The sequence below is a fragment of the Panicum virgatum genome, chromosome 9K (genome assembly GCF_016808335.1).
Source record: "Panicum virgatum strain AP13 chromosome 9K, P.virgatum_v5, whole genome shotgun sequence".
Taxonomy (NCBI): domain Eukaryota; kingdom Viridiplantae; phylum Streptophyta; class Magnoliopsida; order Poales; family Poaceae; genus Panicum; species Panicum virgatum.
The window spans coordinates 27,944,330-27,969,692 of NC_053144.1; the positions used below are offsets into that span (position 1 = coordinate 27,944,330).

General features: G+C 51.7%; 3 long non-coding RNA genes and 1 pseudogene across 3 annotated transcripts; 1 reads left to right on the forward strand and 3 right to left on the reverse strand.

Moving 5' to 3' along the window:
• LOC120647913 overlaps positions 1-25,363 on the reverse strand; it is a 68,908-nt pseudogene that overhangs the window by 10,895 nt on the left and 32,650 nt on the right.
• LOC120651104 lies at positions 14,623-17,749 on the reverse strand. Its single transcript, XR_005665927.1, has 2 exons — positions 17,448-17,749; positions 14,623-17,117 (listed from the first exon to the last, which is right to left on the reverse strand). It is a non-coding gene; the product is annotated as an uncharacterized LOC120651104 (long non-coding RNA).
• On the forward strand, positions 20,618-21,507 carry LOC120651103. Its single transcript, XR_005665926.1, has 4 exons — positions 20,618-20,731; positions 20,806-20,892; positions 20,978-21,070; positions 21,473-21,507. It is a non-coding gene; the product is annotated as an uncharacterized LOC120651103 (long non-coding RNA).
• LOC120651101 lies at positions 21,787-24,243 on the reverse strand. Its single transcript, XR_005665924.1, has 5 exons — positions 23,849-24,243; positions 23,564-23,765; positions 22,744-22,846; positions 22,161-22,190; positions 21,787-22,066 (listed from the first exon to the last, which is right to left on the reverse strand). It is a non-coding gene; the product is annotated as an uncharacterized LOC120651101 (long non-coding RNA).

Consider the following 25,363-nt stretch of genomic DNA (forward strand, 5'->3'; position numbering starts at 1 on the left):
GGTTCTACCTTCGGAACTACAGTGGCGCACTCTTGGCGTTCACCAATAGAGTTCTCCGGGAGCGACCGCCGTCGTGGGACTGGGGGGTGTCACCCCCAGTGCAACAAGCCAAGCTCGAGGTCCTCACCGACGCGCTGGCGCATCTGGCGAGGAAGGGGTTGACGGCAGCAGCCGTCATCGCAAACTTCCCCCGGCAGAGGGTGATCCCTCTTGTGGAAAGGGCCCTGCCGATCTTCCAGCTCACTCCCGGGAGCCAGGCTGAGGGCTCGAGGACGTCGTTCAAGCTGCTTTGCCGCACCACCGCCGCCCGGAGGGCAAAGTATGTGGTGGCGGAGTTCCCCCACGATTTCGAGGATCTTTGGAGAATCAAGATGCGCCCCGAGACGGGGTACATTTCTCTAGTAAGTTTTGATTTTGAATCCGCTGTGTCTTGTGTAGCCCCTTTTCCTGACTCCAACTCGGGCATGCTTTGTAGCGGTTGAAGTGCCGCCCCTCGAAGCCCCTGGTCCTGGAAGAACGCCAAGTCAACCGCCTCCATGCGGAGAAGTTGAAAAGGCGGAAGGACGCGGCGGAGGCAAAGGTCGAGAGGAAGAGGAAGAGGAAGGCGAAGCATGACAAGGCATGCAAGCTTGCTCGTGCAGAGGGGAAGCCGCGGCCCGCCATGGCCGAGTCCACGGAGGAGGATGAGGAGGAGGCCTCGGATGCTGAGGACCACTCTCTGGGGGGCGACGGGGCGGCAGCGGGTGTGAGCTCCCCGCCGACCTACCAGTGGGATGATGACGAGGGGGCGCCGATGGCGCCGGAAGAGACGAGGGCCGTGGCGGAGTCATCGGCGAATCCGTCCCTCGAGGGTGCGGAGCGGGAGTCGTCCCCTCCGGCAGCCGGTGAGGAGACGCCCGCGCCCAGGTGCTGATCCGTGGCGACGAGTCTGCGGCGAGCGCAGAGTCGTCCGTGCTGGCAGCCTCGAGTCACCAGGCTGACACGAGGGGGGTGCCCTCGGGGCAGTCTTCGAGGGGCGGCGCGGTGCCGCAGGCCCGAAGAAGCGCCACGAGGAAGCGGAGCATGAGTGCTCGATCCGGGTAAGTAAACTTGGGTTTTGTTTCTGTTGCGTGTTTGATCGATTTCTCGATTCCGTTGTCCTCAACCTATGTTCCTCGATTTCCAGCCCTGGGGCCGTCGCCAAGGATGCGGTCCAGCTTGCCCCGGCTAAGGCCCTCAAGACCGGGGTACGAAGCACGCCGCACACAACGCCGTAGCCCCTTCCTTCCGTGGACCTCGTGGCGGAGGCGGCGAAGCTACGGGAGGCCATGGCTTGAGGGGCCCAGGGGGCCCAGCAGGCCCGAGTGTAGGAGGATGGAAGCGGCATTGGCCAGAGCAGTGCTGAGGCGGCCGCTCCGGTTGATGCCGTCGAGAGGCCGGCCGGGGCGGTGCGGATGGCGCCGCCCGACCGGATACAGGAGGAGAAACTGGGGGGGGGGGGCGCAGGAGCGCCCTGCCGACTAAGCGGAGGAGGAGATCCTCGTCCTCGAGCCCCCGAGGGCCGAGGCCGAGGGCGTCGCAGAGGAGGAAACGGCGCTAGGGGCGCCGGGGGTGGAAGGAGCCCCCGTCTTGGAGCCCACCGAGGCCCGGGACGAGGGTATCGTCGCGGTGGTGCCGGCGCCAACGGCGCGAGGGAGTATGGTGGCGGTGGTGGAGCTGCCGGACAGCAGCGAGGAATACGGGGATTCGATGGACATCGATCCCGCTGCCGCGGCAAGCGCCGCCGCGCACATTGCCGGCTTCACGTCGGCCAGCGCGGACGTGCTCGAGGCGGGGACGTCCGAGAGGCGTCATCACGGGGCAATCGTCCTGTCCGGGCTCCCCTCGGAGTTCCTCCGCAAGGAGCAAGAGGAGGAGGAGGCCTAGAACACGCAGCTCGGCGTCGGCCGCGAGATCCTACAAGCCCTCGACCGCGCGTTCCAGCTCCATCAGGGGGCGGATTACCAGGTCAGCCAGGTAAATACTTTCCCCTGAAAATTGCTCGGGTTCGATTTCGGTTTTAACGTGCTTTTTCCCACACCTTTCCACTTGCAGCGGCTAAGGGAAATCTCACGCGAAAAGAGCGCCGAGATGTCCCGGATGTACTCCCAGATGAGCCAGCTTGGGCAGCACAATGCCGAGCTAGTGCTCAAGGACATCGAAGCCAATACTAAAATGGCAGATCTAGGAGCGCGTCAGCAGGCGCTTGAGGAGGACTTGGCGCGAGTAACCGGTGAGCGGGATGTCTAGAGGGCCGCGGCGGAGCAGAAGGCTCGAGAGGCCGAGTCGCATGCTGCCGAGCTGCAGCGCCTCCGGACGGCGCTCGAGGAGAAGGCTCGGGAAGCTGCGGCGCAGAGCGCCGAGCTACAGCGCCTCGGGACATCACTCGAGCAGCAAAAGACCGAGCTCCTCCACAAGGAGGTGGCCATAGTTGCGCTCACCAGGACCCTCCGGGAAAAGGGCGAGGCCCTCGAGGGGAAGGTGGCCCTCCAGAACGTGGGGGCCGCCCTTAGGGAGAAGGAAGCCTCCTTGTCCTCGCTCGAAGAGGATGCTCGAGCCCAGAGGGAGGAGGCGCAGAGGAACATCACGGGTGAGTACCTTCGAATTTTCGTCGATTTGTTTCTTTTCGTAGCTTACATTGATTTCCTTTGCCCAGAGCTGAGGCAGAAGGTGGCGGACGAGTCCGCGCCGAAGGAAGCAGTCCACACCGCACTCATGGCGGCACATATGGAGTTTGCTGAGCTGGAGCAAACCGCCGTGAGCACTCAAGAGCTCGAGGGGGAGGGTGCCATCTCGGACAGTTCAGTGATCAGCCGCCTGCGCGCGCTAGGCGGTCGGATTGCCTAACACGCCAAGAGCACCTTCCGTCTCGGTGTCCTGCGGGCCCTTGCCGTGGCCTCGACACACTACCTCATGGATCTCCAGAGGGTGTCGTCGGGGTACGTCGTTCCCGATGAAGCTGATGCGGACGCCGCGTCGGTCATCATGGACGAAGCCGACGCAGCCGCGGAGGAGTTCGCCACGATCCTCGCCGAGAAGCTTGAAGCCGGCATCCCTCCCATTGCTGAATTCGACGCCACTGAGGACCCGCAAGGGGGGGATGGTAGCCTGTAGGAAATCTGGGCCTCGAAGCCCATGTAATAGATTAGTGATTATCGTAGTCACACTTTGTAATCGTACCTTATGAATATAAGAAATTTATTTTCGTTAAATCGACTGTGTGGCCCATCGAGGCCTTGTGCGTTCGAGCCTATGTTTTCTTTACTTTATTTCCGTGTTCTCATATGCGACTTAGATAAACGTCTGCGAGGAATTTCGCGTTCATAAGCAACGTAGGGGTGGGGTGGTGAGGGGGGTGCCGTATCCCGGAGGCGTAGGCGGCCCCACGACTCGGCCGGTCCCGTACCGTAGTTGCTTATGTCTCGCGTCCGCTTTTTCCAAGGATACGAGAAGCTTAGGGTCGAGACGGAAATATTTCGAAAAAACATTGGCGATTTTTGGGGACGTTCGGGGGTTCCCCCCGTAGTAGCCCCCGAGGGAGGCGTGGCTTTGCCGAGGGTAAAGACAGGCGTACCTCAGTGTTTGTGCGCATCCGAGCCTTCGAGGGTCCGGAAGGTTCCCAAAAATTAACAAGTAAAGCGTACTTCTTTATTATTTCGGGAAATCGAAAATGCGAGTACAAAAGATGTACAAATAGCTCGGAATTCTAAGGATAGAAGCGACATAGCTGTTGTATGTTCCAAGCGTTGGAGAGGACTGCGCCTTTTTCGTTCGCCAGCTTGTACGTGCCGGGTTTGAGCACCTCGGCGATTATGTAGGGTACTTCCCATGGAGGTGAGAGCTTGTGGCGGCCCCTGTTGTATTGTCGAAGCCTCAGCACCATGTCTCCTTTGTCGAAGTCTCGGTGCCGGACTCTCTGCGCCTGATATCTTCGTAGAGACTGCTGGTAGCACGCTGAGTGTAGGAGCGCCACGTCTCGAGCCTCATCTACTTGGTCCAGCGAGTCTTCGCGGGCTCGCTGGTTCTGCTGCTCTTGGTATGCCCTGAGCCTCGGCGACTCGTATTCCAGGTCCATGGGGAGTATGGCCTCGGCGCCATAGACGAGGAAGAACGGGGTGAAGCCCGTGGCTCTGCTTGGTGTCGTCCTCAGGCTCCAAATGACCGAGGGTAGCTCCATGAGCCATTTCCGGCCAAATTTGTTCAATTTGTTGAAAATTCGTGGCTTTAGTCCTTGGAGGATCATGCCGTTGGCACGCTCCACTTGCCCGTTCGTCTGTGGGTGCGCCATAGCCGACTAGTCCACACGTATGTGGAAACTGTCACAGAACGCCAAGAACTTCTTGCCTGTGAACTGGTTGCCATTGTCAGTGATGATCGAGTTTGGGACCCCGAACCTGAAGACGATGTCGGTGAAGAATAGAACCGCTTCCTCAGATTTAATCTTGCCGATGGGTCGAGCCTCGATCCACTTAGAGAATTTGTCGACTGCCACCAGCAAGTGGGTGAAGCCCCCGGGCGCCTTCTGCAGCGGACGAACGAGGTCCAGCCCCCACACAGCGAAAGGCCACGTAATGGGGATGGTCTGCAGAACGTGCGCGGGGAGGTGTGTTTTTCGAGCATAGAACTGGCAGCCCTTGCAGGTCCGCACGACGTCGACGGCGTCGGCGACCGCAGTGGGCCAGTAGAAACCTAGCCGAAACGCGTTACCCACGAGGGTGCGTGGTGCGGCATGATGGCCGCAGACACCAGCGTGGATGTCGCGGATCAGCTCCTTCCCCTCGGGGATGGGGATGCATCGCTGCAACACACCCGAGGGACTGCGTTTGTACAGTTCGTTGTCGATCAGGACGAAGGACTTGGCCCGTCTGGCAAGGCGCCATGCCTAAGCGCAGTTCGAGGGTAAGACCTCTTGAATAATCCAGTCAAGGTACTGGACGCGCCAATCTTGCGAAGTGGGGGCCTCGTCAACTTTGATTGCTTCGGCCTCGTCTGCGGAGGTGGTCCCGAAGTCAATGTCCATGGACTCGGCCTCGTCCGCCGGGGGATTCCCGTCGGAGGGCTCAGCGGTCGAGGGGCCGAGCTCCGCCGGATCCTTGAATTCGATGGAGGGTTTGGTGACGTCGCGAGAGAAGATGTTCGGGGGAACGGTGGTCCGCCCCAACGCGATCTTGGCTAGTTCATCGGCATCCTCGTTGTACTTGCGCGGGACATGAGTGAGTTCTAGGCCGTTGAACTTGTCTTCGAGGCGGCGTACTGCATTGCAGTATGCCTCCATCTTCAGGTCGTGGCAACTAGACTCCTTCATTACTTGGTCGATGACGAGTTGAGAGTCACCGCGTACGTCGAGGCGTTTGACGCCGAGCTCGATGGCGATTCGGAGACCACTGAGGAGGGCCTCGTACTCCGCCATATTGTTAGACGCAGGGAAATGCAAGCGTACCACGTACCGCATGTGTTCCCCGAGGGGTGAGATGAAAAGGAGGCCGGCGCCGGCACCGGTTTTCATCACCGACCCGTCAAAGTACATGGTCCAGCATTCGGCCTGGATCTGTGGTGGGGGTAGCTGAGTGTCCGTCCACTCAGCCACGAAGTCAGCCAAGATTTGGGACTTGATCGCTTTGCGAGAGGTGTAGGTGAGAGTTTCTCCCATCAGCTCCACAGGCCATTTGGCGATTCTACCCTCGGCTTCCCGGTTGCGGACTATCTCTCCCATAGGGAAAGACGAGACCACGGTGACGGGATGGGCTTCGAAGTAGTGGCGCAGCTTGCGTCGAGCCAAAACCACTGCGTAGAGCAGCTTCAGAATCTGCGGATAGCGTGTCTTAGTTTCAGACAACACCTCGCTGATGTAGTACACCGGTCGTTGGACGGGCAGAGCATGGCCCTCCTCTTGTCTTTCGACAATGACCACCGCGCTGACCACTTGGGTCATCGCGGCTACGTACAGAAAGAGGGGCTCGCCGTCCGTGGGTTGTGTGAGAATGGGCTTCTTGGGCTTTGGGGTTCCACGTGAAGTGCTCGGTTATCCTCAAGAGTCGATACAGGGGTAAGCCTTTCTCGCCGAGATGCGAGATGAACCGGCTGAGGGACGCTAGGCATCCCATGACCTTCTGTACCCCCTTTAGGTCTCGGATCGGTCCCATCTGAGTTATGGCCGAGACTTTGTCAGGGTTGGGTTCAATGCCCCGCTGGGAGACAATGAAACCCAAGAGCATGCATCGAGGCACCCCGAACACGCACTTCTCGGGGTTAAGTTTTACCCCTTTGGCCCGTAGGCAATCGAACGCGATCCTGAGATCGGCGACCAGGTCGTCCGCCTTCCTGGATTTCACAACGATATCGTCGACATATGCCTCTACGTTGCGCCCGAGATGGTCTCCGAAAACGTGGAGCATACACCGCTGATACGTGGCTCCGGCGTTTCTGAGGCCAAAGGGCATCGTAACGTAGCAGTACATGCCGAAAGGAGTGATAAAAGAAGTCGCGAGCTGGTCGGACTCTTTCATCTTGATTTGGTGATAGCCGGAATAAGCATCAAGAAAGGATAAAAGTTCACATCCCACAGTAGAATCTACGATTTGATCGATACGTGGCAAAGGAAAGGGAACCTTCGGACATGTTTTATTTAAACTAGTGTAATCTACACACATCCTCCAGTTTCCACTCTTTTTCTTCACTAATACAGGATTAGCTAGCCACTCGGGATGGAATACCTCCTTGATGAACCCGACCGCCAGAAGTTTCTGCAACTCCTCGCCGATCGCCCGGCGCTTGAGCTCGTCGAAGTGTCGCAGACGCTGTTTCACCGGCTTGGAGTTGGGTCGGATATCAAGGGAGTGCTCGGCGACCTCCCTCGGTATGCCAGGCATGTCCGAGGGGCTCCACGCAAAGATGTCTGCGTTGGCGCGGAGAAAGTCGACGAGCACCACTTCGTATTTGCTGTCGAGGGTGGCGATGATCTGCAACGCCTTGTCGTCGGAACGATCCGGATCGAGGGGCACCCTATTGATACCCTTGGCGGGCTCGAAGCTGCCTGCGTGTCGGTGCGTGGAGTCCAGGGCCTCGCTTGCCATTTTGTCGAGAGTGGCTGCGAGAGCCTTGTCCTCCGCCTGAGCGTCCGCGTGCTCAACGCACTCGACATCGCACTCGTAGGCATGCTCGAACGAAGAGCCGACGGTGATGACGCCCTTCGGACCTGGCATCTTTAGCTTGAGGTAGGTGTAGTTGGGGATGGCCATGAACTTGTCGTAGCAGGGACGGCCAAGAATGGCATGATAAGACCCTCGAAACCTCACCACCTCAAAGGTGAGTACCTCCTTGCGGAAGTTGGCTGCCGTGCCGAAGCAGACAGGCAGATCGATCTGACCGATGGGTTGGACGCGCTTCCCCGGCGCAACGCCATGAAATGGTGACTTGCTGGGGCGAAGCTTGTTCAGTCCGATCCCCATGAGCTCCAAGGTGTGGGCGTACATGATGTTTAGGCTACTGCCTCCATCCATGAGCACCTTGGAGAAGCGAGTGTTGCCGATGACGGGGTCGACAACAAGTGGGTACCGTCCCGGGTGCGGGACATAGTCGGGGTGGTCATCGCGGCCAAAGGAAATGGTGTCTTCCGACCAGTCGAGGTAGGATGGCGTGGCCTTGGTGACGGAGAAAACTTCTCGGCGCTCGCGCTTGCGCTGCCGGGAGGTCATGTTCGTCGTTGGTCCTCCAAAGATGAAGAAGGCGTTCTCCACTGGGGGGAACTCGTCGTCTCCACCTTTGTCGCCAGCATCCTTTTTCCTGTCCTCGTCGCGATGCGCGATGCGGTTGTAGTATTTCTTGAGCATCTCGCATTGCTCGAGTGTGTGGTTGATCGAGCCCTTGTGATAAGGACATGACTTCTTAAGCATGTCGTCGAACAGGCCACCACCGCCTCGAGGGGGGCCTCGAGGTCCTTTACGGTCCGGGAAGGCAGCGAAGGCCTCCTCGGAGTCCTCTGCCTGCCCCGATCCGCGCTGGTTCGGTGGGACCGGCTTCTTTCCCTTCCTCCCCCGCTTCTGTTTCTTGGGGGCGTTGGGCTTGACGTTGCTGCCCTCCGCTGGCGCATCGTCCTTGCGCTTGCTTGGCTTGTCGTCGAAGATAGCACCAACAGCCTCCTCGCCGGCGGCGTAGTTGGTGGCAGTGTCGAACAACTCATTGGTGTTGGCGGGTCGACTTCTCACAAGCTCGTGCACTAGGTTCCTGCACGTCGTACCCTCGAGGAAGGCGTTGATGACCTCGACGTGGGTAACGCTGGGGAGCTCGGTGCATTGCTTGGAGAAGCGCCGCACGTAGTCGTGCAGGGACTCGTTGGGCTTCTAGCAACACCCTTTGAGGTCCCAGGAGTTCCCAGGGCGAACGTATGTGCCCTGGAAGTTGCCCACGAAGATCTTGACTAAGTCGGCCCAGTTGTGGATCTGGTCCCCGGGCAAGTGGTCGAGCCACGTTCGTGTGGCATTAGCAAGGTGAAGAGGAAGGTTGCGGATGATGACTGCGTCTTCCGTCGCACCGCCTGGCTGGCACGCTAGGCGGTAATCGTTGAGCCAGACTGCAGGATCGGTCTCGCCCGAGTACTTGACGAGGGTGGTGGGTTGTCGAAAGTGCGGGGGAAAAGAAGCGGTTCGGATCTCCCGGCTGAACACCCGGGTGCTTGGAGGCTCCGGGGACTCACCCCTGTCGTGATTGGGGTCGAAGCATCCACCCCGTTGGGGGTGTACTTCCTACCGCCGATGATGTAGCAGGCGTCGCCATCTTCGGCGTGCCCACGTGTGTCGTGGAGCCGTTCCCTCGAGGGAGGCCTTCCGATGCGGTCGTGCACCGAGGGTGCCTTCGCACCGGGCGCTACGGCTGCCTTGCCCTTCGTTGCTGGTGGAGTGTGCACCAAAGCCTCATGGTCCTGGTGCGCAGTCCCACCAGGCAGCTCCGAGGCTTTTGAGTGCATGCGAGACGCAGAGCTCTCGGCCTGCTGCACGGCAGCTTGCTCGATGAGCACCTGTGCCTCGCGGCGCTGGTTGCAGCACGAAGGCGTCGATGGCTTGGGCATGGCTTGGAGTAGGTAGGCCGCAGCGACGAGTTTTTCGCCGGCCGTCTTCAGTTCCGGAGGTTTGTCGACGTTGTCGTCGGCCAGGATGCGTTCCCGGGCAACGCGCGCCGCCGCCTAGACGTGTGCGCCACGTGCGGTGCGCTGCTGCTCGAGCGCGGTGCGCAGCTCCTGTGTGTGCCGGCGTTGCTCGTCGAGCTTGGCTTGAAGCTCTTTGAGCTGTGCCAGTTGTGCTTGCCGCACCGTCGAGCTTGACGAAGAAGAAGGGGCCGCAGGCGGCACCACCGGTTGGTTCGCCTGCGGGTCCATTCCGCAGTCCCCGTCGTCGCCCGGGGCGTTGTCGTCCTGCTCGTCCGCAAGGTCTGCCATGAAGCACTCCCGGGCGGGGTCATAATCCCCCTCGCTGGAGTCCTCAGAGCAAGTGAGGCAATAGGCCATCGCGAGTTGGAACGAGCGGAACGCGTCGGGGTCGCGGACCCCGGAGTAGTCCTCGCCCTCCTCGGCCGTGAAGTTGTTCATGAAGAAGTTGACATCGTCGGCGATCAAGCTCGCCGTCTCGGGGTAGGATTCGTCGGGGGACATCGCGATGAGGTTGCGGATCGACAGGAGGTGATGACCCGGCAGATCCTCATACTCGGTGAAGTTAGAACTGATCGAAGAAGCGCAAGTCGCAGTATTGCGCATCCCGAAGGGGAAGGGCGATGGAGAGGTCGAGCCCCCCTGGGAGGCACTGGTACTGCGGCAGATGATGGTGCCAGCGTAGACGACGCCGAGACACGTGATGACGATGCGGTGGCCCCGTTGGCCGTGATGCCGAGTTGCGATATGCCAGCCTCAGCCCACGCAGGGGAGCTGGGACATGATGCACGGCGCCGCTCCGCGCGTGCTTGTCGAGAACGCTGGCCCGAGCGCCTGTTGCGCCGGGCTGGTGAAGTCGAAGGAACAGGGTTGCGTCTGGGCGAGAGGAGCTGCATGAGGTAACCATTGCCGGTCGCTCTGAACTCGAGACTCCCGAACCAGATCACGAACCCCGCTGGGAGCGGATCCGAAATGCCCATGGGATATGGGTTGGATCTGCCCGCCATCCCTGGAGATCAAATGTGAACAAGAGAGAAAATGTCACGCAGCGGCCCCTAACTAGCGCGCCAACTGTCGGTGTCCTGATCCGGGGCCCCGGATCCCAACTAGTAAATGCTGCATGTTTCCTCGTCCCAGATGATGATGCAAGAGGCAACACAGTAACGCACGGTTTATCCTGGTTCCAGCCGCGGGGCCGTACGTCCAGCAAAGGGGGTGTGCGAGTGCACTGTATTATCTTACACCCGGAGTGCTTGTAGTAGGGGGTACAAGCGAGGCGAGAGAGGGAGGGAGGCTCCCAAGTCTCTGCTACAAGATGGGTTTGAGCGTGGCGAATAACGATGTCGGAAGCTAGGAGCAGATGCGTGTGCTCTGAGCGGTAAGTGTCTAGAGAGTCGACCGACCCATTTAAGGGATGCCCGCCTCCTCCTTTTATAGACACAAGGAGGGGCGGGATACATGAGTAGGGGGACACGGAAGTCGCCGTCTTCCCCCGAATCGTGGGGGTGCAGTGGTCAAACACTGTAGAAAGTACACTATGGGGCACGGCATTTGGCGTGGCGATCGTCCTGGCCATCGTCCTTGGTATCGCGGAGATTGCTCCGGCGTCCTGCCAACCCCTGTAGGCGGAGTGGTCGTTGCTGTAGGGCATACAGCTCTCCAGATGTGGCGTTCCGTGGGCCCTGCGGGTCTGGATCTTGTGTACTCCAGCGGCAGCGGGGCACGCGGCGGTCCCGGAACCCCCTGGACGGAGTGCTGGCGTGCATACTTAGGAGGTCCGGGAGACACGTGGAGGTCCCGGACCCCTCGAGGGGGAGGTCCGGGTTCCTGGCTGCGAGTGATGGGCGTCCCTCTCCGAGGAGCTCGTGGCGACACCGGACCTCCTCCCAAGCAGGAGGTGGGCCCGGGGTCTTACGTGTGATGATGTTGAGTCCGGACGGCCGGAGTTGGCAGAATAGTACGGGGGGCAGTGCCGGACACGCTCCATCCCGCGTCGCAGGTCCCATAGTATCGCCACAGCGCCCGGGATGGCGGAGCAGTGACCAGAGCGGGCAGATGGGACTCCGGTCACAGCCATCGTGGGAAATGGCGGTCTGACCAGGGTTTTATTTCCCAACCGGAAACCGGTTACCGCCGCCCTCCGGTACCGGTTTACCGGACCGGTTAGGCCGGTAACCGGTGGAAACCGGTTAAATTCAAATCCAAATTCAAATAAATTCAAATTTTCCCGTGCAACCGGTTCCGACCGGTTTGACCGGTTTACCGGCCGGTTTTACCGGTTTACCGGTCGGTTTGACCGGTTTGAAATTCAAAAGCTCCCGTGCAACCGGTTTACCGGCCGGTTTTACCGGTTTACCGACCGGTTTGACCGGTTTACCGGCCGGTTTGACCGGTTTGATCGGTGGGCCTTCATGGGCCGGCCCATTTTTTTTCTTTTTCTTTTTTAATTTAACTTTAAATTCCCACAAACTATACTAAATGAATGAATTTTTGAGAAAATTTGACACCATTAGATTCATCACACCTTGAAGTATTTTTAGGATTTTTTTGGGAATTTTTCATTTTTTGAATTCAAATTTAAAATTTGAATTTTGGCCGGTTGGGTACCGGCCGGAACCGGAACCGGACCGGACCGGTTTGACCGGTAACCGGTCAAACCGGACCGGTTCCCACCGGTTAGGTTAACCTTGGGTCTGACACCGTCTGTCCTGAGCACTGTGGAGGAGTGGTTGGCACTTAAAGCCTCCGTATGACGGGCGAGTGTGTTGCAGGGCTGTTTGTCCCTTGCGCCAAGGGGTGGCCTCGAGCGAGGCGGAGATGTGCCGCCGGCTCGAGGGTAGGTTCGCTACCCTCGAGCGAGGCGGAGATGTGCCGCCCGCTCGAGGGTAGGTTCGCTACCCTCGAGCGCGGTGGAGATGTGGGGCGCAGTCGAGGGGTCTCGACGGGAGCCCTCGAGCGAGGCGGAAACCACCCCGCAGTCCGAGGAGAGCGTGGATGGGCCGCACCGTGTCGGTGGGCCACGTGTTTGGGCTTCTTTGAGTCCTTTCCTTTCTTCCAGACCGGAGGGAGTCCGTGGGCCTTTGTGGGCCCGGTTGCCTTAGCATATGTTTGTGTTTTAAAGCGATCTTAATACCCCGATTAGGGTGTCCCTAATCGTGGTACCCGACAACAACTAATTCAAACATTGGTATATACACATCTGAACATTGGCATATACACGTATTGGCATATCCACATGACATCTATGCGCATAATTTCATGGGTCAATTTTACGTAGCCCTCTCTTGCTAACTCTCGGAGTAATCATAGAGCATTGTGTAATCCGTCATATAATAATCATAATACAAGTCATATAGGTAGGGTCGTAAGAGGCAATGATATAGATACTCTATACAGGGTCATAGAAGGCAGTGATGCAGGCTGTAGAAAGCAGCGGTGTACAGATCATAAAAAAGGTCATAAAAGTCAGGTAAAAAAAACAGCAATATATGTCATAGTAGGCAGGTCATATATGGCAGCCATACAGGTCATATAAGACAGTCACGCAAGGTCATACAGAAAAATATGACACTACTACCGGCTCTTCTTTTTTCTTCTCATTTTATTTTGCTCATAGTATATACATGTCATAGAAGGCGTAGATATGGGTCATAGAAGGTTTAGATTATCTATAACAACATCATAAAAGTTCAAGTCGTGTATAGAGCGAACGTTGCATATACACGTATGGTCATTGTCATATACATGCATGGGCCCTGTCATATACATATATATGCATGAACACTATCATACAGATTGGCATGGCGACGGAGCCATCATCGTTGGGGTGTGGGGGTGGGCAGGGTTCACCAAACCGGTGGGAACCGGTCCGGTTTGACCGGTTACCGGTCAAACCGGTCCGGGCCGGTTTTGGTTTGGGCCGGTATCAAAGCGGCCCAAATTCAAAATTCAAATTTAAATTCAAAAAAATGAAAAATTTCTAAAAAATTTCTAAAAATACTTCAAAGTGCGATGAATCTAATGGTGTCAAATTTTCTCAAAAATTCGTTCATTTAGTATAGTTTGCGGGGATTTGAAGTTAAACAAAAAAACGTGCATATAAAAGTATACAAATACAATGTAAAAGTAGTACAAAAGAGGGTTGGATGGTTCATTTAGGCTAAAATGTGTTATACAAACATTTATTTAGTATATTTTGCGGGCATTTGAATTTAAACAAAAAAAATTTGAATTTGGCCGGTTACCAGTCAAACCGACCGGTAAGCCGGTACGAACCGTTTGCACTGCGGCTTTTGAATTCAAATTTGACTTCGACCGGTTTGGACCGGTTTCCGGCCAAACCGGTCCGGTATACCGGTACCAGATCCCGCCGGTTTGGCCGGACCGGTCGATAGCGTTAACCCTGGGGGTGGGGGGAGGCACACGAGTGTGGGGTCGCCCACAGCGGGGGGGTATCGCTGTATCCGCCGCCGCCGCTCCCCGTCGCCGTAGTCACGGCGGACGGCGGCAGACCCGCCGTTGATATACCTCGTGCAGGATTCAAATAAAAAGGTGCGCAGAGCGAGTGGACTGTCACGAGGTGTTGAAAAATGCTACTCGTAGGTGCTTATTCATCACGTGTCCTTGCTACACTATATAGTCATACGAGGCGGACATAATGATCATATATAGCAGGTCATACGCGACAGCGATATATACACACTATTTTGCATGCTATATAAGGTTATGATATATAGAAAACAGAGATACATGTCATATAGACAGCAATACAGGGGTAATGATCGTGTGCCATAAAAGCCAGCGATGATGCAAATTATTTTATACTCTATACAGGGTCATATAAGGTGGTGATACAAATAATAGAAGGCAGGGGCATAGAGCGCATGCCATGGAAGCTAGCGATGATGCAGATTATTTTATACTCTATACAGGATCATATAAGGTGGCAATACAAATCATAGAAGGCAGGTTATAGAAATTAATTAAACCCTTGCTGGGCCGTATAGACCCTATGCTGCATTTTGACGCTAATTTTTTTATAATAACTTTTCACTTGAATATCCAGTTCGCAAATGATTTTCGCCACTAGATTACTGACAATTTTTTGCATCATATGAGATCCATTTTGAATATTTTTTAAAAATTTGTTTGAAATTTGTATCATAGAAATTCATGATTATAGTCATAGTGTCTTAAAAACATGACAGACATAGAAATATATGCTTGCAGATATAGAATACTGTACATACTAGTGTAGAAACCAGTATTAACACGGCATAGAAGGACAAGCAAGCATATAAATTGGATGCGCTAAAATGTCATATAATCCCAGTGGGGACCGAGGGTAGAGTGTTCCTACACATAAGAATTTTTTATGACCTATAAAATCTTTCGTCTGACCTTGTTTTCGTAATCATAGAAACCTATAGATTTTAGCACATAAGTATTAAAGAATGCACATTCAATGACGAGTCCAACAATTTGTTGATAATTTCAGATCATAGAACCTTAGCCTAAATAGCATAGGAATATAGTCAAATTTGTTCATGATTTCATATCATAGAAGCTTAGCCGAAGTAGCGTAGGAATACAGATTTGTTGATGATTTCAGATTATAGAAGCTAAGCAAAATTAGCATAGAAATACATGCACGGATCCTTCAGAGTATCTGAACCCAGGTCGAACACGAATGCCCAATCAGTCAGCGAGCGGCCAAGCTACCAGGGCCGTGGGAAGTGGGAATTCCTCGGCACAAAGGGTCCGTCACCTGGCGCCGATCTCCACCCGCCGCTGGCCCCAGCTTGTTGATCTCGGCGAAGGACGACGGGTGGCGGCGGCCGATGTCCTCGTGCAGGACGACGAGCAGCAGGTCGCCAGCGCAGGCCCTGCTGACGTGGTGGGAGCGGGGGCACCAGCAGATCCGGTTCAACAAGACACCGTCGATGTTCATCGCCTGGACGGCCGCCGGCCAAGGTTGGGGTCGCAGATGACGAGGACCCGCATCCAATCCAGGAACTAAACCTCAGGATGTAGGCAGGTGCGGGTGCCTGGTTGTCTGCAACCACCACCCTGCAAAAACACATTTTCAAACACCTGCCACAGCCCGCATTTTGCAAATGGACCTCAAATGTACAGCCCGCCAAGCCTAGTGGGTTCTGCAGGCCAGCCCACCTTACTTTTCCCTTCCCTTCTCTTCCTTTTCCCTTCCCTGTGCATCGGGGGCTCGGGGCGCAGACGCATCGGCATCGCGCCTTGCGCGCCGCCGCCGCCGCCCCCTCCCTCCTGCTGCAGTCCGCGCCGCCTCCTCCCTCCCTCCTGCAGTCCGCGCCGCCCCCTCCCTCACTCCGGCGATGCAGAACTCCGCAAAATCCCCGGCGCTGCCCTCCCTCCCTCCCTCCCCAGCAGTCCGCGCGGCTACCCTTGCATCTGTGCCCGCGCCGTCCCGTGCGCAGCAAACCGAAGCACGGCCGCCTCTAATTCATGGCGCCACGATGCCCTCCGGACCTGCACAGTTCTTGTTGCGCCAGGCCACCGAATCTTCTCCTTCCCGGCCTCCCTCTACCTGCACGGTTCAAGAACAGGTAAACAATTTGTGGATGCGTCATGCGTGGGTTCTTAGATAGGTGGATTTTTTCTCTAGATGACTGTAAGCATTCAGCCTTATTCACCTGTGCTTGACTCATTAGTTGGATGCCTAGGGTTACATGCATCAGAAGAGAGGCTAGGGTAACTGTTAGATAGGAAATAGGTCGCTGTAAATCAGCAGGCAACATATTGCTTCTTAAATAACCGATTGCAGATATCTTGATTTGAATAGGGTTACATGCATCAGATTGATTTGAATGAATACAACAGAGAAGGAAGAGTTTCGTTCAGAGGACCTATATATCGCCTTTCAGACTTTCAGACTGCAATGCAGTCCTGCAGAGTTGCAACAATATACGACTTCCTTTCTTTTTTTTTGGTCATGTATGACTTTGTTTGATTGTTGATGCAGCTGGTTGAAAAATAGTAGAGCAGGACTATTCCAGATAGGACTACTGCAGAGTCCAGAGAGGAAGCTTGGCTATTCCAGCGAAAAGTAGTAGAACAAAAGTAGTATCTTGGTTTAGTTAGGAGGCACATAGAGATGCTGTGGATAAGAGGCAAAAGTAGCAGAGTAAAATTACATTAGTATTGAAAGAGAAGACTAGAGCAAAATTACATTAGTCTAATGGAAATGGTATCTGCAGTTACTGATCGGCATCTTTCTGTTCTTGTGGCATGCTATTGTCGATAGCAGCTTCAGATTAGTGATTATTTATTATTCTCTGATAGCAGCTTCAGATAAAGTTCAGCATGCTAATGGAAATGGTAGCTCTGTTATGCTTCCAGAGGTTTCTGGGCAATCTGTTTTTGCTTGTTTTGTTTGAGAGTATTGTTGATTTACAGAAGTGTTAGATTTTTTAATAGAAATATAGCTTCATACTTGCTAGTACATTTAACTATTTGATTTGAGATGCAGATGCATGAAAGGGGAGTCTTTTTTGCATCATTTGCTGAAGTGGTGAATTTTGTTTTTGTTAATTGCATCATTATCTTGAAATAATGTTGCATTTTCTTCTTTGCAGATGGAGTTGGCTTCACAAACTTACTTTTGGAGACAACGCAAGTGTTCATATTGCTAAAGTAGATAGAGCTATAAGAAGTTTGTTCAATGGTTACTCATCTGAAACGGGAGAGTCATTGCAGTCTTCTACTCAAGGAAATGGCACTGCATCTTCACTAAAAGGTCACTGAGCTGATTGGAGTACACATGTGAGTGTTGAAAGCAATCAAGTCACCAGGGAACTCGACAGATATCTTCATGATGATCTATTTCCATGTGACAATGACATCTTCGATATCTTGCACTGGTGGAAGATGCACACAACAAAGTACCCGATTGTAGCACGTATGGCCCGAGATGTATTGGCTGCTCCTGCATCAATGTGACAGAACCGCCCAAATTAAACCGGCTTAAGTGCGCTAACTATCATCTTAATGGTTAATTAAGTTACTGTGCACTTAAAACGGTGTAATCCGGACGTCTGTCGGGTTAAGGATCGAAAACACTGGAAGTCTCGCACGAAGACGAGCACAGATGATTACAAGCAGACAAAATTTCTCAAATTTAAATTACAAAGAAGAGCTTTATAAAATGAGTTTTAAAACAAATTATCCGAGTTCAACATGCAGCGGAATTTACATAGAAGTTTAGTTTGAAAACCACGATAACTACGATGACGTGAGGACGTCACATCGAGCCCACCAATGTGAATCCTGATTAGCTCCCACCAGCAGCAATTACCTGAAAACAGGGTGACAACAAACACTAAGTATACTAATACTCAGCAAGGCTTACCCGACTATTGGTATATACTTAGCCGACTCCTATACATGCAAGGCTCTTTGGCTCTGTAGTTCTTTTGCTGAAAAGCCGCTATTATTGGGTCCTTACTTTCATTCTTTTAGCACAAGTTGAGTTGACAGCTACAACTAGGTTTGCCTGAGTTTCTAAAGCAAACATGGTTGAACATATCATCTTATCAAGGAATCATAGCCACAAGTCCAACTTCCATCTTTGTCTTTCCGATCTTTACTACGATGCGACTCATTGACCAATGCTCTCATATCCGCGAGTCACGGCGAATCGATCCGATTTAACCTTGCAAGGTTGACCTAACTCACACGCCTAGTGCAACCCCGTCGAGTCACACCGAACAATTGTTCCCATAATTACCTCGAAATCTGACGCGCGGCCGCAAACACTCGGATGATGAGTCCCACACGTGCGAACACCCGGTGAACCCGTGGACGACTACATCATCCGGCCTCGCACCACGCCAGTGTAGCGAATGGAGAGTCAGACTCCGTCGTAATTAGGTAATTAGCTTACCGGTTTCGACTACCTCCTACTTCCGGCATGTGGTTAGTACTGTTCAATCCTCAGTCAAAGGGCCAACAACGGCACGGTCCTCAATCGACACAGGCGGAGGCTCGTATTTCCTTTATTCCATAATCATGCCCAACTTTCCTCCACCCGGTCTCAAATTTCATTCTTAGAGGACTCTTTCTCAAAATAACTTTCTGAAGTAACAAAAACATATATCTCGCGGGTGACAGGAAATCACCCGTCTTCTACCGGATCTTAATTAAGCGTAGCAGTTCTCTCGATCCAACATACTAGTAAGACACTGGGTAAAAGAGATTATGCATCTATGGTTCCAATCAATTCCTTGAACGTAAATGCACAATACTTTAGATATAACATGGAGTACTTAAAATAAGGGATATGCTCCAGGGCCTTGCAAGTTAGCGGGGTTAGCATCTTCTTCTGAAGTGTGCTCAATGGTTTCCTCCTGCTGCTCTTCTGCTTGCGGCTCCTAGACCGGCTCAGCAACTAGCTCGTAGACGACTTCGTTCGCGGCGTCTACACGTATGAAAAAAAAGATGCCATGCAAAAGTTAAAACGGTGCAATGAAATAATACAAGTGTTCATGATGCAATGCAAAGCGATTAAAAGAAGATAAAACTGGGTAAGCAAAACCAACTAGAGATTTTATTTATCGGCAAGCAAATAGAATCAAATCATTTTCAAGTGCAACCTATTTTGATTCGAAAGCAAGAACACAAGATTAAACTAAAACCAAACCATTATTAAAAAGATACACCGCAGAAAATACTTTATTTAGCAGCCACTAAAAAGAACGCCGCAGCTAGGAACAAAAATAAATGCAAAAACATAGCTTGTAGCCCTAAACAAGCCACCCAAAAATTACCAGCAAGACAAGATATCGAAAGAACATGCAACAAAAATTTATCAACATTTATGGATGGCTAAAAACATTTATTTTAGACCTAGAATGAAAATCAAGCAATATTAGATCTACAAACTTGTACATAGGCTATGCTCATGAAAATTTTTCAGTGAACTACACATGCAAGGAGTAGTCTACCACAAAAATTTCATGATTTTTAGACCAACAGAAAAACAGATACAAAATAAACTAGCTTAAGCACAAACCAAAACTTTAGCAGGGGCAAAAGTGACATTTCACAAGCATGAGTATTTTTCCTCAGAATATCTTGATTTTAGAAACCTAACAAAATTTATTTTGGATTTTTCACATTTTTCTACAATTTACTACGCATTTTACAAGATCAGTACACAAAACTGAAACTGGAATTAACTGGAAACCCGGAACTTCCGGGTTCCAAACCCGGAACTTCCGGTTTTGGGGCAAAAACAGGGGACAGAACAGGGGAGGGCGGTGCTGGCCAGCTGGCCGGCCAGATTCCGGCGGTTCCGGTCGCTGGCGGTGAGGGGAAAGTGGAGAAGAAGATAGAGGAGGTCGAGCTCTACCGATTGGTGGGCTTGGACGGGGTTGGGGTCGGCCGGACGGTGGGCGACAACGAGGAAGAGGGGCCGGCGGCGATGGGGAATGGCGACGGCAGCACTCCGGTGGCCATCGGCGGTGAGGAGAAGGTCGGCGAGCTTCATGGCGCCATGGGGAAGGTCACTTCGGCGTCGGTTTGGCTCGAGGAAGGCTTGAGGAGGGGCATCGACGTTGAGGACGGAGCTTCGAGAGGAGCAGTAGCTCCGGCGGCCCGGGAATAGCCAATTTCGGCCGGGATACGGCTCAATCGAGCTCATGGAGGGGTGGCAGAGGTGCACGACGATGTTGCGGAGGTGGAGGACGAAGTGTAGCAGCTCTGGCACGGAGAATCAAAGCGGAGCGGAGGGGGTGACGGCCAGAGCAGCGCCAGTAGGGTGGTTCTCCTCGGCCAGCTCCACCTGAGCACGACGAGGAAGAAATGAAAGGGGAACGACCCTAGGGTTTTGCAAAAGGGTAAAGGCGGCCGCGCGACAGTCAAGGTTCGCCGCTATGGCCGACGCGTGGCGTCGCCGGCGGCACAGTCGCCGGTATGGGCGCCGAAGTAGGTGAAACAGAGCAAAACTGGAACTTCCGGTTTCCCAAACCGGAACTTCCGGTTTCCAAACCCGGAACCTCCGGGTTTTGGGGCAAAACAGATTCAATTTTGGAGCGCCCAAAACTAAAATTTTCGCACAACAACTTGAAATTTGGCCAAAATAAAAGTTGTAGAGGAAGAAAAGATCTACAACATTTATATTGGATAAAAGTTGTTTTAGTCAACGATTTGAGAGATAAAATTGGGTCAAAAGAAGATCAAGTCTGATTTTAGACTCAGCGCAAAGAGGGGTTCAGAGAGGGATTGGACTGGATTTTGACTGCTGGTTTGTAATTAGCAGAAATTGCGCAAACATAATTAAACTTGAATGCATGTGATGATATGAACTCAAAATATAATTATGCATGCACAATTACGACTAATGACAAAGCTTAAACTAATGATCTTGATTAAGCAATGCTTAGCGGCTAATGTACAAGATTAACACCAGGGGTGTTACAATGGTACCTTCTGAATCTGCGTTCAGTACAGGAGGCCGAATCATCTCTGACCATAGAACTTGGCTGTCAGGCAACACTGTGGAAGGTTTGATTTGCTTCCAGGATTGGCTTAGAGAATCAGGTTATAATTTACTACCTTTTTGAATTGGTTTGTTCATTTCAAATTAAAAACATACTAACTTTTAAATTCTGCAGGTTCATCTTACTTGGACATCATAAAGATTAACAACTCCGGTAGCAGCATTGAAGATCTTGGAGTTGCATGATGACTTGAAAGACAAGGTCAGTCTCTATAGCTGCATGATTTATAGCGCATGGTTTGATATTCAGTAAGCAAATTCACCTATAGCTGCTATCAAAATTCCAGGTAAGGGTTCCTATTGGGAAATTCTTGTTGGAGCTTCCAGCTGGGATACTAGATGATGAAAAAGGTGATTTTGTTGGCACCGCAGTTCGTGAGGTTAGTATCTTGGGCTCTTGGCTTCTGAATACAACATGCACTAAAATTTTAAATTTACATGTTACTACAGGGAATAAGCCACCCTTGTATTGGTCCTGTTTTTGCCTGGTTCTGGTTCAGATTGAACAAACCATAATTCAACAATATTATGCTCTTACGCTCTGCTAGTTACCAGTTTATTTTGACCCTGTTGTTCTGTTCTGTTTAACTGATTTCAGCTCTCTCCTGGTCATATGCAACAATATTATGCATACTGCCTAGTGGTGTCTCATTGTCTTGCCTTTTGTCACTTTTTTCCAGAAATTACTTATCTTGTGCACGACTTGTGAACCTCGTTTGCTATTTTCATCTTGCCATGATTCGAGTAATCCTTGACATATTTCTTCACTTTATTTTTCCCAGCTATTGGAGGCGAGCACATATCAGCTGCATCTGCTCACTACCAGAAAACAGGAAATTACTGACGGCCAAAAACCGTCAGGAAACGGTGGAAAACCGTCAGGAGTTCTATTCCTGACGGCTCACCGTCAGGAACACGCTGACAGGAGCCCAGTGTCAGGAAAGGTCCATTTCTCCTGACGGTTGGCCGACAGGAATGCTTTCCTGACGGCAATTCCTGACGGCAGGCCATATCCAGGAAAGTTAACGGATTCCTGACGGTATAACCATCGGGAAACCAACTAATAAAGGTAAAAAAAATAATATCCACAGGTAGATTTGCACACGCAACTACAATTTCATAACTCCATCAAAACCAATTTTTCTGATAGTTGTTTCTCAAAAAAAAATTCTGATAGTTCCATATACATGTTACATACAGATCAGAATGACATCCATCAAGCTATTGGAATAAAATAAGTAAATGATCTAAAGTTCTTGTTACAAATTGTACGAGTACTCCACCAAATATACATCCTTTAAGATCTAGTGTCACCATATTACAGGTTGCTTGAACTTCCATAGCTCCAAGTGTATATATGACTCCCAGAAAGATATCTGAACATTAAGACAAGACTGCTCAACATAACTTGTCAAGTAAAGATCAACATAAATTCACCTTGAGGTGGAATTGAAGCATGATGACACTTACGGCTAGCTCCATCTCATTGTATTTTTCTACCTAACCAAGTGACAAAATTAACTGAATTAGATGGTGAAGCATGTTCAAGTTGTCAAAACTGAAAATTAAATAGTAATGATGATCGAAGTCATGGGTAGAAACCATACACAAGCTCAGTCTTGTTTATAATAAAGTAAAGAAGCACTGCTAGAATCTTTTGATCCTAAATTATCTTTTTGTAAATTCTTGAACCCAACAATCAATAAAATGTGCATAGGAATCATACAGGAGTTCAGTTTGGCTCAAAACAAAACTACTTAAGATCAACCCACTCTAACTGAAGATTAAAAAAATGAGACCAACCTACTCAATGAAAGGCTAGTATATTGTGTCCTTATACCTGATTCAGTAATGAGGAAAGCGAACTTGCTACAAAGTGCCCACAACTATCGATCTGCTACCCTATAATTAAATTAAATTAGATATAAGACAATTTGCATGAACATATCATATATGTACGTAGTTCTCCCAATCCACACAATATGCAGTTTTGTAACATTAAAACTATAACAAGCTAAATAATGAAATACCAGGATATAATAGAGTCATTCACCTTCCAGATTTCAGCAAGGTACCTTTCCCTAGGCAGCCTTTTCCCTACATCACATCGTATGCAGTGTTTTGGACAACTCAGTAGCTAGCTAGCAGCAGCAGCACTGTAAATAAAATTAGAACCAATCAGTTGAGTATGCTGCTACATAAAAGGTGCAGAGAGTGTGTGAAATGAAGTACACTCGAGCTTGTTATCTCCACGATCTTAGTATAATTCAGCAGTCAGCATCATACAGTCAAATCTTACATTTTCTATCAAACTATTTCCAAAAGGTTACTAGTCCAATACTACTTTTTCCCATTCACCAATCACCAAAATGTCAAATTGAGATCATGAATTGGGTCGGCAATTTGGTAATAAGAATATAGAGGCTGGGTTAATCCTTTATCTAAAAAAATGTAATCTATGAAGCAGCACTAGCTATTTCTATCTTTCGACCTTTTAAGGAAACAAAACCATATGATTATATCAAAAAGGATAATGGCAATCAAACAAGCCAGTGTACATTCACAATTAACACTGAAAGTTTACAATGTTCTCAACCAGAATGACTCCTATATTTTAATGTAGTCAAAACAATAGCATACAACTATGAACATTTAGTAATATCTCAACTGAGGCATCACATATTCTTGTGTGTGCTATTTCATCATTTATCTGAATCTTTACCCTAAACATGTCGCAGATCGATATTTAGTCTTGCATATAATTCTTTCAAGAAAATGTAAAGTTAATATACATGAATTTCTACAAGGTTACAGAGGCACTACTACACTTACATTGCAAAAAGGATGACTTAAAATCAGTAGTGCTTTTTTACCTAGTGAATTCCTAATATCCATGAATCAAAGGAAATTCAAGGGACTCCTTGCACAGACCCTTGCAGAAGAAGAGGGCGTTGAAGGATGCCAACTTGATTTCACGATTGCTACAGCCACAACATAAGAGGGGTCGGACAGGAAGGGATCTGTATCACTGACCATGGACAAAATTGAACCAGGGATTGTCGGCCTATTGGAGATCTATTCATATGTCAGCCACTCGGGAATAGTTTGGGGATTCATATGTCAGCTACTTGAAAATGATTTGGGGATGACGGCAGTACCTGCATCTGCTCGATCCAGACGAGTGGCACCGAAATCCAATGAGGGGTAACCTGCTTGAGCTCGGATCTGCAGCAAAAGGGGTACGGGATGCCGCTGGACAATAGCCATTGAAAGAGAACTACACCGTAGCAGCAAGCAGCATGGGCCAATGATGGGTGGCGGATTCGGGATGACCCGAATATGGCGGCGGCGGCGGCAGGGGAAGCGTGGGCTGGGAGAAGAGGAAGGGACCGCTCTTGCCTGCGCATGATCCGCTGCTATGGGGAGAGTCGCGAAGAGTAGGCGGCGGCGGTGGCGGCGGCGGTGGCGGCGGCGGCGGCCGAGTGGGGGCTGTGGGATGAGGGGGTGAGGGGAGAGGAGATAGGTTTTCTGGAGTGATTCGTGGGTTCCTATCGGGCCAGCACTTGGGTGGGGAATTTTTGGGCCCCTGCGCGTTGGGTTCCTGACGGGCGAAAAAAAAACCGTCAGAAGCCTCCCGTTTTCTGGTAGTGGCTGAATATCTTTCAGTTTTGTTTGATGGAGATGGAATCATTGGTGGGATTCTTGCTGGCTTCATATCTGATCAGCTCAATGCTAGGGAAAAAATAGTGTCAAGTGATTGGGAATCTGGGATAGCATCTGTTGTGGTATTTGTCAAGTGGCGGTCCATCCACAGTAGAATTTTGGATTCATCAAGCATTATGACGATGAATTAAGGTTGTGTAGACGATGTCAATGATGTTTGTTTTTAGTGTAGATGGTAACTCAACATGCGTCAATCATTTTGTGGTATCCTTTTATTAAGTCTGAACTGCCATCGTCCTGCAGTTTTTATATAGTGATACGTGAGTGCACATTGGAGTATTGCATGCGGCGGCTGCAACGGCCTGCAGGCCTGCTTGCATGCTCCGGCATGGCCTAGCGGGTCAATGCAGACGTTGGCTCGCGACCGCCATCCAGTCCGGCAAGGCGAGCGGGTCAGTTGAGGGGAAGACCACGGGTGACGCCGGGCAAGGGCGGGAGGCGGATCTCGGCGCCGGAGGCCGGGCCTCACAGCGCGAGCCGCGTGGGGTACGACGGCCAGCACGAGCCAGCCGCGGGACGCGCCGAGGAAGCACGGGAGGCCGGGGGTGCGCGACCACCGGGGGTCCGCCGCCGCCGAGGGATCCGGGGCCGGCGGGCACGCTGCCGCCGCGGGATCCGGCGGATCCAGAGCCGCCTGGGTGGGGGCTGGAGGCAGGGGCCGCCGCACGCCGCCTCGACCTGTTGCACTCCTGCTGTAGCATTACTGTTGCAAATCATGGATTAAATAGGCTCATTAGATTCGTCTCGCGATTTACAATCCATCCATGTAAAAAGTTTTGTAAATAGACTTCATTTAGTACTCCATACATGTGTCAAAACATTCGATGTGATGTTTTTTTCCGTTTACGGGGTGGGAACTAAACAGTACCGAGTGCCTCCCTGGCTCCCTCCCCTCCACCCGTTGCTTATATATCGCGCGCGCTACTGCGCTCGATCGTGTCGCAGAAACG